This window comes from Vicia villosa, unplaced genomic scaffold (assembly GCF_029867415.1).
Source record: "Vicia villosa cultivar HV-30 ecotype Madison, WI unplaced genomic scaffold, Vvil1.0 ctg.001165F_1_1, whole genome shotgun sequence".
NCBI lineage: Eukaryota > Viridiplantae > Streptophyta > Magnoliopsida > Fabales > Fabaceae > Vicia > Vicia villosa.
This window is the reverse complement of record NW_026705512.1, coordinates 380,746-390,944: the sequence shown is the minus strand read 5'-3', so window position 1 is coordinate 390,944 and position 10,199 is coordinate 380,746.

The window sequence follows — 10,199 nt, the reverse complement described above, 5'->3', positions numbered from 1 at the left end:
ATTTCCACCACCCAAACTCTTATAAACATTTCTCTAACACCTATACATCATTATAACATCAATATAACACACACATGCCATATAAACAACATAACATTCAACTTTCATGGTTGATTCATCAATCTTTCTCAAAACCTAACATTTTCTTCAAACTCAATCAAGCCATGGAAATGGAAAAGAAAATGGAAACTCATCAAACACACACAACAAAGATATCATTTAATCACCATACAATTATTCTCAAACAAGCTTAGATCAAACAAAGACCACACAAGAAAGTTTTGGAAATTGAACAAGAAGAACAAGAACAAGAACAAGAACAAGACTATAAGAATCATACATCCAATATAAATTAGATTCACCCCCTTACCCGACTATAGCGACGATCGGAACTCGATTCGGATGAAAAACCACCAATCTCCACTTTTTCTTCTTTCTCTCTTCCCTTTCTTTCTCTCTTCTTTCCTTTTCTGTTTTTCTTTCTTTTCTTTCTTTCTATCTCTCTTATCTCTTTTCTTATAAAGAAAATATCTACTTTACGGTCTAAACTCAATTGCTCAGAAAAACCCTAAAACGCAGAATATTACCTTAATAATATTTCTAGTACCAAAAATATGAAAACCTTCTGTTATACCCCAAAATTTGCCCGCATCTTTTTTAGAAATAAGGCAACAGACTTCTGTCTAAAAATTGGGAGTTTCATATAATCTTGGATTTTATTTCATAAATATCCTAATTTTATGAATACTCGGTTTTTAGAATATTTCTTATACGGTATTTTGGTTCGCTGTTGAATTTATTCTTACACAAACGCCAAGTACTGTTTATCACTTCACACACGCTGTTTATTTGAGATTTATTTGCAGATAAATAGTACTGACGCAATTGGTACAGAATTAAATTTTGCAGGCGCAGAGTCCGGGGATTCAGACTGTACTGGTAACAAGTAAATTATTATTAGTTTTTGTTTCCTATTAATTTTTGTACTATATTATTATTTTCAAAATCTATATTATTATTTTCAAAATCTCTTCCTTTCTTTTCAAATCTCTTTCTTTCAAGTCAAATCCTAACTTTATTCTATACATCTCTCTTTTCAAACCCTACCATACACTTTCTTTCAAATCCTACTACCACTCAAATTTTCCTTTTTTGTACGGAATCACTTCATACCCCAACGTCTCTATCCTTCTTTTCACTCTATAAATACCTCTCATTTTTTCCATAAATTCTCACATCAAATTTCAACTCATTTCTCAAACTTATACCTCATAATTATTTTCTCTTCTTCCCCGGCAAAAATGGCAAAGTGGATGGATACGTGTTTTCTTATGGTCATCACTGTCTTGGTGGTGATCATGTCCTTTTTCTGTCTGCATAGTCCTGAAAAATGCGGACCTGGGTTGCTTACACTCCCGTTCATCTATATGTTGTTATTTATAGCATGGGTTTTTAATCGTCATTTTTAAAGTTTGTCGTATCTTTCGCTTTCAAATAATGTACCGTTCATTTTTGTCGTACTGTTCATTATAATATGTAATATTTATACTGTCAGTATTAAATGTCGTACTATCTGTCGTACTGTCGTTTAATTATCAAGATAATATTATGTGTGTTTATTGCTAGTTAAATATTTATTTTTCTGTGCATTAAATATTTTTCAAGATAATTATCGGTAATTTCGTTCACGTACGGTATATTTTATTTATTTATCATGTTTTGTGTTTTTCTAACAACTCATGTAAATAAATTTTCACCATTAACACAACAAAAAACAAAAAAAGAAAAAAATTAACTTTAACTGTTAAGTTTTCACTTTAACTGTTACGTTAATGTCCGGACAGTCAGTTGACAGTCAAACCCGCTGACAGCACGATTCTCCGTGTTTTGTGTCATCAATCAAATCAATCTTTTGCATTTCAAAATTCCAAGATTTTTGTTCTAGAAGTCTTCTGATAATCACATGATCAGCAGAGACTCAGCACTGCACAAAAATCAGGTACGCTTAACTGTCTCCTACACAAACAGTCCCTAACTAGGGTTTTTGTTTTTTTCAGGAGAACAAGTTTTTTGAGACCTCAAATGGATTTCATGGACCTCCATATGTCTCAAAGTACCACCAGACAAAATTTCAAACTTCAATTCGCTCCGACGCACAGTCAGCAGCTCAAACAGTCAGCAGACGACCAGTTTGACTGAAAAGTCAACAGACAGTCAAAAATGAAATTTTTTGTCAACATCCATATTTTGTCAAAATATTCATCATTTGATCAATGTTTGATCATAATTCATCAAGAAAAGATCAGAAATCAACAAAACCCTAAGTTTCAAAATTAGGGTTTTCTCCTAAAAAGTCAACTGAACTTTGACCGGCCATAACTCTCTCCTCGTTCATTCAAAAAATTCCAACCAAAGCTTTTTTTGAAGTAAATTCAATTATCTTTCAAATGCAATTGATCCCATGGTCATTGGATTCACCATTTGAAAAATATGAGCTCAGACATTACATGTCATTTTCAAAGTCAACAAAAGTGGTTTTTTGACAAAGGCCATAACATCAAGATAACTTCTCCAAATGAAAACAAGTTTCCAAAGTAGCTTGTAGAGGACATCTTGAGGTTTCTAAAAAGTACAAGAACTCCTTCATATGATCAAAATTGAGGGATTTATGCCTTGTTGAAGTTGGCTATTTTTTGGAAAAATGCATGAAACCAACATTGATCAAAAATGTTTTTTTTTTCCAAAAGAGGCCAAGTTTTCATGATCCAAACATGATTCTAATGATGCTAAGGGCCTCCCACGACCAACCTAAGGCCCATAACATTTTTATTTCTTTTTTAATTTAATTGTATTACCTTTAAAATTAAATTAAAAAGAAATGGTGCAAGATCATTATCCAAAGCTTTTGTCTCTTGCTTGAGTCACCAAGGTAGCTTATTTTCTGCAACAAAGAGAAGTACATGGCAGGCCTAGAGCAAGAGGTTGAAGAAATTCAAAGCCATGGCCAAAGAATTCAAAGATTTTTAATATTAAAAAATCAAAAGTTCAAAAAGCAATCAATGCTTGATAGCTTAAGATTGCAGCACTTCCATGGCTTATAAATGGACTAGAACACTTCAACAACACACACACACGAAATCTGAATCAATACTATGCTTGTATCACTCTTGTAACAACTTGTAATTTTGAAAGAAATTTGAAATTCGAATTTTAAGTTTAAGCTCATTTCAATACAAACTAAACACTCAAACACGTTCCTTGACCTTCACTGAACCTATCCAGATCAATTGCAAGCCTTGAAACCTCAAGAACACACACATATAGCTCACGGTTTGCTCAAACATAAACCTACCAAAATATAATCATACATGCATGTTTAACAAGATGTAATTGCATATTTGTGTTTGGCTTGATGCTCTGGTCGTTTCTGGAGCTTTAATTGGGTTTTAATGGACGTTTGAAGCATATGCCATTTTAGGGTTTCATGAGCTCGAAATGGGATTTTTCGTTAGAGGCAAAATTAGACAAAACTAATGGCATATTTGAACTCAGGGGGCGATTTTAAGCTGAACCATGGTCTCCAAAATAATTTATCATGTTTGTATGAGATTTTTGAATTTGCAGGAGCTATGGCTACGCTTGGAAACCGTCACTAAAACCTTTAGCAAGAGTTGCAGACCTAAGCCAACGGACGGAGGAAGACGATGAGCTCGTGGCAGCCTCTCATTGGCTGCCCTGCGCGCGTTTTATTTTTTAAAAAAATCTCTGATTCAGTGCTTTGCAGGTTTTGCACGCGCCATGCTCCCTTGCTTGGTCACCATCAGATCAGTCCAATCACTCAATCCAACGCCCATGACACGTTAGTCCATGCTATGGACTTACCAGCCAACCACACATGATCCATATTTAATATATATTTTATATTTTTCTATTTTATTTAATTTTCTTTCAACAATTATTTAAAAATAGTTTTAAAAATCAGAAAATTATATTAAAAATATTTTTAGGTTGATAAAATGCTATATTAATTTTTGACACAAAAAATATTTTATTTTTCTTAATAATTAAAATATTTTGTTTAATTAATTAGTATATATTTATATATTTGCTTTTTAATTATTTCAACCTATCAAAAAAATCAAAAAAAAATATTTTATTTTTATTTAAATTAAGTTTATATATTATAGACTAATTTTGTACATATTTAGAATATTTTTCTCTTTAAGCTTTAATTATTTGTATAATTATTTGCATAATTATATATTAATTAACTTAATAAATTTCCAAAACAACTTCAAAAATCCAAAAAAAATTAGTTTTATTTTAAAAATTAATTAACAAGCAATATGAACATATTTTAGACTTAATTTTTAGGTTTAAATTTTATTTCTACCTTTTCTCATTTAATTAAATTAATTATGCATTAATTCTAATTAAAATCAACCATCCAAAAAAATTCAAAAATACTTCCCTTTATCTTATTGCAATTTAAATTCATATATAAGTGTATAGGTTGTCAAAATCATGTAAATAGCGTAGTTTACATTTCCCGCACAATCGATGTAATAGCGTAGATTTACTTTCCGCATTTTACATCCCCGCACTTTAATTTCTGTACATATAAAACTGCGTGTATGTCAAAAGATAAAAACTGAAGCGCTAGGTCACTAACTTCAAAGATAAAAATATCTGAATCAAAACACAATCACACTTGCACCTTTTAGGGTAATCCCTCTGTTACTCTTTCAAAATCAATTCTACTGTTTCAAATACAATTCAAACAATTTCTTTCTGTATCCAGTCAAAGAAAATTTTCTAAAAGAAAATAGGAAAGGACCTTATAAATTTAGGGTAGATCTCCTAATTGCTTGCTCAAATCAAAACAACAAATGTTTCACATATCACTGTTTTTCAAAACAAAACTTTCAAAAAAGACAATACTTTGTATATATCCAAACAAGGATCATTACGAAGTTAAAGATCTTTTTTTCAAAACATCTTTCGAAAGATAAAAACCCTTTGTATACATCCACACAAGGATCATTACAAAGTTAATTTACAAAGGTATTTTAAAACCACATACAAGCATTTCAAAGCAAGACAAATGATTCAAACAAGTGAGCTAAGCAATTAAGAGCCCATGGATAACCATGGATACAAAGGGGTGCTAATACCTTCCCTTTGTATAACCTACCCCCGAACCCAAAATCTCTTAAAGGTCTTTTTCTGTTTCTTTTATAAACCTTTCCTTAATTGGATAAAATAAAAGTCGGTGGCGACTCTCTAATTTTCACAACTCAAAAATAAAAGAAGAGTCAGTTCGTATCTCACGAGAAAGACCGAGGACGACACCTTCAATTAAATATTAGTCCGCCATCCCGAACTAATACCGACTGAAACGACTCCAAAAACAGTAAAATTCCAATAAACGTCACAAACGTCCAAATTAAGCATATACTTATATTTCCGGGCGTTACAACTCTCCCCCACTTAGAACATTTCCGTCCTCAGAAATATCCCAAACGCAAACAAACCTGGGTACGCTCTCGCATCCGACTTACCAACTATCAAGCCACGAAAGCAACGACACAATCATCACCAACAACGAATCACTCTAGCTAAAAGCAAAACAACCAAAACACAACAACGACAACGAGATGCAATGCCCATACAATGCACTCATCGACTAACACCAAAACACAAGAAATAACCTAGACACAACCAACAAGAACAAGATGCAATGCCCATACAATGCACTTGTCAACCAAACCGCAACCAGATTGTTACCATCATCAAAGGCAACACACTCCTAATCCCCCATCCAAGGAATTAGCTACATGTACTCGAACCATCACCATGGAAACGAGACATCATCTTAGATAAGGACATAAAGTTCCATGACATATACAGCTTCTGAACAGCCTCAACAAAACTAGAATACCAACATCCCGATCGCACAACATCCAAACAACCATGCCAAGACATAGCAGTCAAACATGTAACCAAAACATATGGTGGTCTTATCATTCCTACCACGCCCACTGTCCAAAATTTGAACTCAAACAATTCATACACATACGAACCGCGTCATTCACGCTTACAATGTGCACTCTGATTTCCCACAACAAACAGATTTACCAATTTCATATCCAACTTCCAGCTCTTTCTAGTATTCACCAGAAACTCATTGTTCTCTCTTAACAGACTCAACCTCTTAATCTGCTGTGTCAGCTTGCACACCAGACAAAAGTCTTTGCTTTATCCAATCAAAGGCAAAAAGCTAATCCAAACACATCCTTGTTTCACAACACAAGCCCTCATAGATCCTTAAGTGACCAAATCGTCCTCTCAGTCTGACCATCTGCTTGAGGATGAGACGCCAAACTCAACCCAACTTCGTACCCAAAGTACTTTGCGAACCTTCTCAAAATTTCAGAAATAAACCTCGGATCTCAATCCGAACATTACCTTACGAAACGTCATGCAAACAAACAACCTGACCAATATATAACTCGCAAGTACTTCCATCGGTTAATCCATTCATATCTGAATATAGTGAGCATATTTCGTCAATATGTCCACAATAACCCAAATCACCTCACAATTACTCGAGGTCCTCGGCAAACCAGAAACAAAATCCATAGAAATGTTATTCCGCTTCCACTCAGGAATGGATAACAGTTACATCAAACCAGACGACTTCTGACAAGTCAACACAAATAAACAAATCCCTTCATATCCTTCTTCATTACCTTGCCACTAAAAACGACCTTCTCAAATCTTGATACCTCTTAGTAGCATCAGGATGAATACTCAAATCACTACGACGCTCTTCATCCAAAGTCCTCTTTTCAAATCCGAACATTAGGAATACAAACTTGATCATGACATCCCATGACATTGTTCTTATCAATCCGAAGATCACTATCTTTATCTTTGACTAATCAATGTCATCTTATTAACCCATTCAAATCTGATTTCTGATCTTTTCTAATCTCATCAAGAATACCATAAGTAAGCTTTCACATATAAAGCTCAACACCCGAAGAAGTCGCTTCACAAACCAAACTCAAATCTCACAATTGTTTCAACAGTCACAAAACTCGAATCATCGACATAGACGAATGCGATGGTTTCTCATATTCAACTCGTTCTGATCACACGAATACTTCAAACTCTTATAATCACTTACACACACAAATCTCGATCCGAATAATTAATGCCTTCAAATTTCCCAAACAGAAATTACAACTGCCAACTCTAAATCTTGTGACAGATAAATCCTCTCAAAAATCTTAACTTGCACAAAAGCATAAACCACCACTTACCCCTTTCTGCATTAGAACTTCTTGCAAACCCAATAAAGGAACATCCCAAAACTCCACAAACAGCTCTAACAGATCTGGAAAAATCAAAATAGGAATGATAGTCAACCTCCTCTTAAACCCTTGAACATTCACTTCACTCAACCAAAAACTCACATAAGGAGACTTAGAAAACAACTTCTTCTTCCCAACACGGACAAAACAATTCTCAAATACTTAGCATGATCATCTTCACACTGATGATACCCATACCTCAAATCAAACTTGCAAAACAAACAAGCTCCAACCAACTTGATCCGTCAAAATATCAATCTTCGAAAGTGGATACTTTTCCTTAATTGTCACTTTTCTCAATTGTCTAAAATTGACACAAAGCCTCATAGAACCTTCCTTCTTAACCAACAAAACACGCGCACCCTACGGCGACACACTCGAACGAACAAACCTCTTCTCAAGAAAATCCTTAAGTTGACTCCTCAACTCTTTCAACTCAGAAGTTGGCATCCGATACAGAACCCTCGACACAACAATAGTTCTAGGAACTAAATCCTTCAAACAGAACTCCAAGACGGAATTCCCCTTTTCGACGATGAATCACTTAAACCTTCAAGAAACACTTATACAAATGCGCAACTATCCACAATTCCCACAATCGCTCTTTCTCAAGAACATCAAAAGTCGTCGACAACATAAACAACGTCGTACCACCTTGCATCGACTCATTCACTTCCAATATTATCAAACTAGCCAGATAAGCCTATCACGTCCAATACGATCCCGTCTACTATCAACAAGAGATTAAGGGTAATCAAGTCTTCAATTTGCCAATAGGAAGCCGACAATCATAATAGAGTATAAACTATCAGTACCAACATTAATAATATTCTTTTCCAACTTTTGCTCATAGCACAGAAGCACTATGATTCCATAATTCACAAATCTCTCAAGATCATCTGAACCAGCCAACCCGATGTCTTGTAGCTACGTACCAAAACACTTCTAACAATATCTCAAAACAAAATTCCTGAGATCCTAATCAAAACTTCATATTCCTAATTCTTACTCGAGTTTCAGAACATTTCCAACAACGACACCTCACACAAGGCTACTCAAACAACAACTTCACAGTCCATCAGTAGCGTTAGAGCATCACAACTCTCTAAATTCCATTCCTTAGAAATAACCAAAATCTACTCCGTGACACTCCAACTTAATTAACAACCAAAGTCTTAAGTCCAAGTCACTTTCACTTCAGAAAACAACAAATTCCAACAACACTAGTACTGTTGCCCTCAGTAGCATACTAACATCTTGCAACTAAAACATATCCGAGAAGCATATCTTCTCCCCCACTTAGCTTCAAACCACTCCTGCATAAAACTGACTAGAGGCACAACAAGTACTGACAGTGCTCCACACACTTATCATGTACTAAGGAATTAAACAACATTAGACAACACTGGCCGGATAGACCGACCTGCTCTAATACCACTAATGTAACACCCCAATTCTACCCAAAGCATTTAGGCAAGAAAATATCAGAGTATTAAAATTTCATACAACACAATTAGGATGTTACACCAAGTAACTAAACAAACACCTAGAAAACAAACGGCCATCAGCGATGCCAAAAGTATACAACACCTGCCTATAACACGATACATAACACACGGAAGATATGAACATATACATATACGTATAACTCTCACTCTCAAAGAGGAGTTTTCCAAAATAAAGAGTTTACAATACACATCAGCACATCATCACATATACATGTTCAAAAGAGTTGTATACAAATAAATAACGACAGACTCCCGACTCCCCGGTGTTACGTATCAGAGCAACCGACAAGTCCAACTGGAGAACTACCTCTTCCAAAGACTCCCAAAGCGGCTAATCTGCAGGATGCCACTAAAGCATCAAATTAGCATAAGGGTGAGTGTATAGTTCATTACGAATAAGTATAATATATGTAGCGACTAAAACATAATTAATCAAAATACAACACACGGATCAACATAATATCTCAAGAATAAAAGTCACGCCATTCCACTCATTCAACCACAATCGATATATAAGTAATGCGACACATGAATGATAACATAAATTATAAAGACAAACAATGATGAATGAGACTCGACTATGCATATGAATGTGGTACCAAATCCGGAGTAAACTCCTCCTTGTCATTATGACAAATACACCTGGCCGAGCATTATGCTGGGACTTTATTCCACTCAGGAATGCTCGCAGGCTGTCGTCATCGAGCATGTAGCTCCCACTGATGACCCTTGCCGAGCATTATGCTGGGACTTTATTCCACTCAGGAAGCCCGCAGGCTGTCGTCATCGAGCATGTAGCTCCCACTGATGACCTTTTGCCACTCAGGCTAATATACCGTTACCGAGCATTAAGCTCCTACTGGTAACCAATGCCCGCAGGCCATCTGTTAACAGCATTCCGCCATTAACGTATTGAAATATTATGATGCGCAAATATATGACTCTATTACATGATGTCATACCCCAAAATTTTCCTTCCATATTCCATTTACAATGATTCAAAGTTCAAGATTCAATCCCAAAGCTTTGCTCAAACAATCCCAAGATCCACAGTCAACTGGTCCAATCCCAAAGGCCAACTACAATCAAAGCATGATTCAAACCTATGATCATTGGTTAAACATCAAGTATAGAGGTGCATAACCATCATTTGATCAAAGATTGATCATGATTCCATTAATAGAAACTCAGAGATGAACAAATACAAAAAGGTTCAAATTAGGGTTTCTTAGGAGAAAGTCAACCCAACTTTGACTGGGCATAACTTTCACATGGAACATCAAAAATTCCCCACTCAAAGCCTATCTTGAAG